Source organism: Poecilia latipinna, unplaced genomic scaffold (genome assembly GCF_001443285.1).
Source record: "Poecilia latipinna isolate Pla-1442-1.1 unplaced genomic scaffold, P_latipinna-1.0 Scaffold18, whole genome shotgun sequence".
NCBI classification, from domain to species: domain Eukaryota; kingdom Metazoa; phylum Chordata; class Actinopteri; order Cyprinodontiformes; family Poeciliidae; genus Poecilia; species Poecilia latipinna.
In genome coordinates this window covers 417,603-424,717 of record NW_015112634.1, presented here as the reverse complement: position 1 = coordinate 424,717, position 7,115 = coordinate 417,603, and the positions used below count along the sequence as shown (strand labels likewise).

Below are 7,115 nucleotides of genomic sequence, written 5' to 3'. Positions count from 1 at the left end.
TTAGTCGAGTCCTCCACAGAGCTGTTGTTTATGGTAAAAGGTAAATGAGTTCAAAAAGTAGTTGCTAAAGTAGTTTTTCTGGATTCCAAGTTCTATTCCCTGTTGTGTAAGCCAACACAACCACGGAGAAAACATGTGGACAGATTAGATCAAAGCAAAACTTCCTGGCTTCTGCTTTTCTTCAAAAGGGACAGTTAAAGGACAAGTTAAAGTTACAGATGGATGGGTTAGGAAATTTGTATTGGCTCAGAGGTTCACCTTCCAACAGGACAATGACCCCGAATATTATGCCAGAGGTATAATCAAACGGTTAAGATCAAAGTATAGTTACGTTAGAATGGCCCGGTCAGAGCAGAAAAGGTGTGAAAGTTTATCTTTGCAGATGCTTTCCACTCAATAAAAGTAAGTTTTTTCAAATAAGAAAGAAGAAAAATCTAAGCCCTTAGAGGCAAATTTCACTTTTTACGAAGCCGGTAGAGATGATCCAAAGGATTTGCAGCAATAGCTGCAGCAAACAGTGTCTCTACAAAATGCTGACTGAGGCAAACTGAATGAAAATGCTTGCCACACTCTTCAGATACTGTCAAAACTTTGAGAACCAAGTTTTGACAGTATCTGAAGAATACTGTCAACATGTTTTGCGAAACATTGATTTGTTTCGCAAAAACATATCAATGTTTTTGGTTGTACTGTGATAAAATGTGAAAAAATATGTACATCTTTCGAAGACACGAAATGAATAAAAGTTGAACTTTAGGCCCACCTTGAATTAATCTAAGTTTGAAGATCCCTTCAGCATACCACATAATATTCTTCTACTTTCTACTTTCCACAGGTTTAAATGACTTTCCTTCCATTGTTTGAGGCTGCTGTTTGCTGAAGCTGCTTATCAATTGATTGACCTATCTTTATTGCTCCGTTTTCACCTTTGCATATCTCTTGTGTTCTTTGAATTCACCTGTGTTGGAACATGAAGCCGAAGCCAACTGGTCCGCAATAAAGGCATTAATTAATAAATAAATAAATAACAGGGAAAAGTGGAATGAAAGCTCTGATTGTTTTTATTATAGGCATGCCGTGTGATTCATGGTCACGTCACTTCCTGCAGTACACGTTCCAGGAGGGAGTTTTCTAGGAATTCACGCTAATACTGTGACTGGGCCCTTACGGTTTTGTATTGACGCTGCCTGTTTTCAAGGAAGTGGCACTTTTCTTAGAATTTTGACATCCCTTTTCAAAGAGGCTGGATCCTTCAGCTCCTCCTCTCTGCTTTTTACAGTTCATAACAGGAAAGAAATGCCACAATTTTTATGTTTCTTTTTTTTTTTTTTTTCAAATTTAATGACCAGTTTGAATGCCATCCACCGTGGTGACAGAACTAGATCTTCAGCGGTTCTGGTGAATGATCTGTGACTGAATGCAAGCGCTGTCTTTTACAAGAGTACTTGATGTCATCATGGGTGGTAACAGACCATTAACAGTTCTGCGAAAAATGTGATGGGAAATAAGTGATAGCTGGATAATATGTGATCAGGAGCCTTATTTAAGGAAAACTGCACACACACACAAAGTCAGTAGCTTGGCTTTTTCTGAACAGAACACCTGAAAGCAATACCGAGCTCTCTGGCCTCGGATTGCACAAACTCCTGACCTGGACTCTGGATTACCAGCAGCAAGTGGATTTAATCAACACCACTATGTAGTGTGACACATAGATTTCTCATCATGTTATTCCAACATATTTTCATCCGTTTCAAGCACATGGAAGGCGCGTCATTAAAATCGTAAGTATCATTTTGCATTGCTCGACAGAAAGCATTCACTTTGATTGTTCATTTCTCATTTGTCCACTTCTGCATTGTTTAATCGCTTAAAAATATCCCCAATCTATAGCTATATCACGTTCGAAATATTTTGTGCATCTGCAAGAGTTGATTTAGACTCGCGAATCGTATTTTTATCATCTGAAATTGGCAGGGTATGAAAATTATGGAGTGCAGGGTGAGGACACGATGAGGTGCTCCTACTGGCAAAAAGATCAAAGTCGGTTTTAATAAGCTCTGAAATTCTTCCCTTAACCAGAGAGAGGTTCTCACCAAGCCAGATGAAAGCCACCCTTCTGACCAATCGATTAGCTGGGAAAAGTTTGTGCAAAGCTTAACCAGAAAAAGTTGTTTCTGTCATTGTTCATTGTGGTTTGTATCAATAACCACGCAGTACTTCTAAACCATATTTGTTTAAAACTTTGATTAAAAGCAAATAAAAAAATAGTGGTACAACAAACAAATATGTGAAAATTAAGGTTTTTGTAGATGTAGACAGAGACTTGATACAATTTAAACACTCTGAAGCAGAAGATCAGGTTTCCTCTTCAAGCGTCACATTCTTATTAACTTGTCATAATTTTGTCAGCAAAGGCCAAATCCATTGTTGCTTCAGAGTGGTGACAGCCAGAATAGCTCTTTTATTTTCTTTCTTGGCCAGAAAACAACTGTTTGCGAATAGCATCCTGCGTCCTCGCTGGCTGCCCAGGATGCCAGTAAAACAATGAGACCATATGCAGTGGAGACTTTATTCGTATCCCATCTGCCCCTCCTACCATTAACCATCACACGGTGCCTTTCACATGAACCTGTCCTCGTTCTCACTCCCATATTGATTCTACTGCGTTTGCATTCATTTTAAGACAGGTTTCATTTGTGCTGCAAACACGGTAACACTGATATAAACAACCATTTATGTTGAAGAATAGCACTCCCCGCCCCATGATGCTGTTACCACCATGCGGCAAACTGTGTGGATAGTTTTTCCAGGTTGACATGTGGTGTTAGTTTTCTGTTGCATAAAATAAATGATAATCAGGAAGCTAAAGTAGGATTCAGAAGCAACAGCACAACCACAACAATATAGCAGGAGAAAGCACACACCCAAAATACTATACAGCTATCCAGATGATGATATTGTTTAGAAAAAGAGAGATATTATTGGTGGCAGGTCAAATAGGAGCTATGAGTGTGCGTTACACAGGAAACTTAGTCACCCACTTAATCTCAGCAGATATTAGGGGAGACTATATAACACAGGTCCCACCTGTTTCAAAATTAGGCAACAGGAAACCTAATCAGCGGACACTTTTTTTTGAGTGCTTGTGACGCCCCAAGAGGTGCAACATCCTGGGCAGGCAGCCAGCCAACCAGCCACCCAAACTACAATTAACAATAAAATAGCAAAACTTAAACCTACTCAATTTTATGCTATCACAAAACTAAAGCATTTTCAGGCAGACTTATAAATGCCAGTTTATCTAAAAATAGGAGGACAAGATAAAGCAGAGCACAATTCAGAGATGTGCAAGAAAATACTCGAGTTAGAGGCTGTTTGTAGGAAAAGGAAAAGTAGGCACGCGATGCTGTGTCGGCAAAGGTAAGGGTGATGCTTTAAAAGGTTTCTCATTCTTTTCTCAGGAAGGAAGACATGAAGTGGCATGGCCCTTTACCCCACAGGTTCCTTTGCACAGAAAGGCAGAGCAGGAGTCTGGTTTCCTTGTCATGCATTCAAAAGGTCATATTTTCTTTGCAGCGGTAAGTGACTGATGTTGGCCTCAATGCAGTCAGCATGGCACGACATATGCTTAAAAATAGAATGTGAGCTATAAGGACAGAAAAAAAAAGACATTTGACAAGACTTTAAGCATGAACTGAGATTGTCAAGATGCCATTTTGGAGTCAAGAATGATTGAAAATGTTTATTCTCAATAGAGAATATATTTGAAGTTCGCTGATTCTGGGACAGATAAAAGTAACATTCAATAAAATTTCAAGGAGTGCGAGAAATAAATGATGACTGCAAAGCTTTTGCATCTTCTAACAGTGGTCAATCTTCTCTGCCTTCATTGAAAAGCCTGTTAGCCTTGATAAAAAGCTAATAAAGGGGGCAACTCCTCAGCATCTATGCACACCCAGAATTGCGTACAGTTTTCACAAAAGGTTCTGTTTTGGTGATAGGAGAATCAGACCATGAGATGTTCCTTAACACATCCTACACATTCTCAATGGGATTTAGGTTCTGGACTCTATTGTGGACAGTCAGTGTGTGAAAGCAGTGTCTCGTGGTCTCTGAACAACTCTTTCACAATTCAAGCCCACTAAATCCTGGCATTGTCTGCTAAAGTGAGATGGTTGCTTAAGGAGTGAGAAGCTGCTCTCTCAGTTACTCAGTTACTGCCAGCGGCTCTGAATCACTGCAGTACTTTTCCAATTAAAGTCTCCTACCTATTAGTGCAGTCAAGGTTTTTAACTTTTTTTTTAATCCTTACAATGTGTTTTGCTATTAACTCAAAAGAACACCCAGGTAAAATCATTAGTTGTGTATTAAACTCTTTTTTTTTCCTTTTAATTCTAATCTACAAGGTTAACGATTAATAACAACAGCTTAGTTTGGTTTTACATAAGCTGTGAAAAATAATAATAATAATAATAAGATGCATCTCAGCCTTGAGCTAAACAGGAAAAGTACTGAAGAGAGCATAAGAAATAAAGGGCATTTAAAGGTTCTGAAATGCAAATGCCTTGACTTTCCCTGATCAGGTAGAGTTTTTTCTAATTGGGCTGGATGAGGGCAGGTCAGTGTTACACACAGTGTCCGGTTGCAGGTACAACCAAATTTAGTGCCTCTGTGTACTTTGACATCACGCAAATGTCACATAAGGTCTGCTGGTTAAACATTTTCTAAGTTTCCCTGTGCAAGATTAAAATGTGAAGCTTTTCTGGGGAAGAACAGAATTTAAACACAGAAGATGCACACAAAAGGGTGAGGTTAAGGGTGGATGTTATCAAAATCTAGAGTTGTGGCCTACATGTATTCTACATTTGGATGAAAATTAAAATGGCATGTCAGCGTGAGAACATTATGCCCTCAGTGAAACACGGTGGTGGCAGCACAGTGCAGTAGGGATGGTTCTTCAGCAGGGACATCTGACAAAGGAGTTATTCCTTAATAAAGATAAATGACAAAAGTTTCAGTCTAGATAAATAAAGATGGCAGAGTAGGGCTTAACACAAATTTACACCACACTATTATGATTACAATAACATGCATCCTTTCATTTCACTTCAAAATATTTGCTACTTTGTGTTGGCCTGGCATGCAAAACCCCCTAAGAAACAATAACATTTGTGGATTTATCTTGACAAAATGTGGGAAAGTTCAATGGATGTGAGACGGTAAAACTGGGATTGGCTAGTGGAGCTCATTTTGCATTAACTTGCATTAACTTGAATTTGCTTATGACTGGCAGGGACAGTGTCCTCGGAGCCTGGTGCTACGTGGATAGCGCAGATGGAGGGTGCAGTAGCTGGCAGGGCCTTCGTGCATGGTCTTATTCTAAAAACAACACATTTGCTTGGTGTTAACAAGCGACGAGTGAATCCAATTTTTCAGACTCATGCTTTTTCTGATAAATTACATTTAGGACTGGGTGGAATTTGGGGATAATGCTGTCAGTCTAATCTGGTTATGTGGAAGGGTCGTGTTGTAGCATTTACGACTGCCTTGCTTGCTGACTGCTGGTGATTTACTAATAACTGTGAATTATTGAGGTCTGTAGCTGTGTGCAGAAGAGGCAGGCCTTCTTTTATCAAAGACTTTCGTAGGATGAAAGCATGTGCTGACCTCTGCAGTAACTCATGTAGTGAATCGGGCAGATAAAGTCAATTCAGGGATTTGTTCAGCGTTCTTGGCTCCAGGAAAATGAAGCAGTGATCTTTGCAGGCTTTGCACCACTGGTGCTTAATCTGTTAGGTTTTTTTTTTTTTCTATGTAGCTCATGAAGTCCAAGAAAACATCCAGATCACAACTGACTTTGATAAAAGAGCCAATTGACTTTTTTTTTTTTCTTTCTTTCTTAGATGGAGTCAGTCCATGTGAAGATTTTGACTTGGAGTCCCACCTGCATTGATAAAATTAAGTATCTTGACAGGAACATGCCTATAATCACTGGGCTCCCTGCAGGGGTGGGATGTCGTATTGAGGTGAGTTAATCAAAACATTCCTTCATTTCCCTAGTCATTAATTTAGCAGATGGTTCCTCCATTTCACAGAGGCCTCGTTCAATAGATTGGCTTGGTATGCTCTGGCTAATGTGCAGCCAGGAAAGCAAGAGATGTTCTCTTCGGATACGTTTGCAGATCAACAAGGCAGGAAGCGGAATCAACTCATCTCTGTCCTTTGGCCCAGTAGTTCATTGTGCTGAAAATGAGAACTAGTAAGATATTTCATTTGTGCATATTGGATGTGCTCGTCCTCTTGTTTGGTTTTTCAGGTGTACTGGATAGAGCCACTGAGTGATACCAGGACATCTGTATGATTACCTGCTGTAAACTGAAGATGGACTCTTCTGTTCTATTGTGCTGTGTTACAATACAGAAAAAAAATAATAAACTGAACCATTTCTAGAGAATGCTATGTGTATAATGTGATTTAAAAAAAGAGCTGATCTGGGAGGTAGACGTATGGACATAAAAGTAGCAAATAAAATATTTATCCCCATGTTGTTTTTTTGTCTCTTTTATGCACAAAACATACCCAAATTGACAACTATTCTTTCTATTTAAAAGGTTTTTTTTTTTTTTTTGCTAAACTGCAAACCTCAGTGGAGATTCTGGGATTTTATGTGAAATAACACAAAATAGTGCCTGATTGTGGAATGAGAAGAAAATTATACTCTTTTTTTTTCTTTTTTTTTTTTTTCTTTTTGCCAAGAAATATTTTTAAAAAGTGTGGCATTCATTTATTTTCACCCTTGTGAATCACATGCAGCTGCAGTTAGAGCAGCAAAATATATCGGTTTATTTCTCTGAAAGCTTTGCAAACCCAGCGGCTGAAATCATTCCCAATCCTTTTTTTCCAAAAAAGCTTAAACTCTCTCAGGTTAGATAGAGAACTCCATATGTCACTTACGTTTTCCCGGCCTGTTTCTTTCCTTTACCTCTAAATACAAAGTATTTAAAAAAATTGTTTTGCTTTTTGTATATTAGAAACAAATAGGGGGGGGGGGGGGAAAAGAAAAAAAAGAAATTTTTGGGGGGGGCCCAAAAAGGGGGAAATTTGGAAAGGGG

The 7,115-nt window shown here is 38.9% G+C and overlaps 1 long non-coding RNA gene across 1 annotated transcript; it reads left to right on the top strand.

The window, feature by feature from the left end:
- The first annotated feature begins 1,333 nt into the window (after positions 1 to 1,333).
- On the top strand, positions 1,334 to 6,546 carry LOC106948762 (uncharacterized). The gene is made up of 4 exons (XR_001425246.1): positions 1,334 to 1,784; positions 3,465 to 3,581; positions 5,907 to 6,029; positions 6,320 to 6,546. It is a non-coding gene; the product is annotated as an uncharacterized LOC106948762 (long non-coding RNA).
- The last annotated feature ends 569 nt before the right edge of the window (positions 6,547 to 7,115 follow it).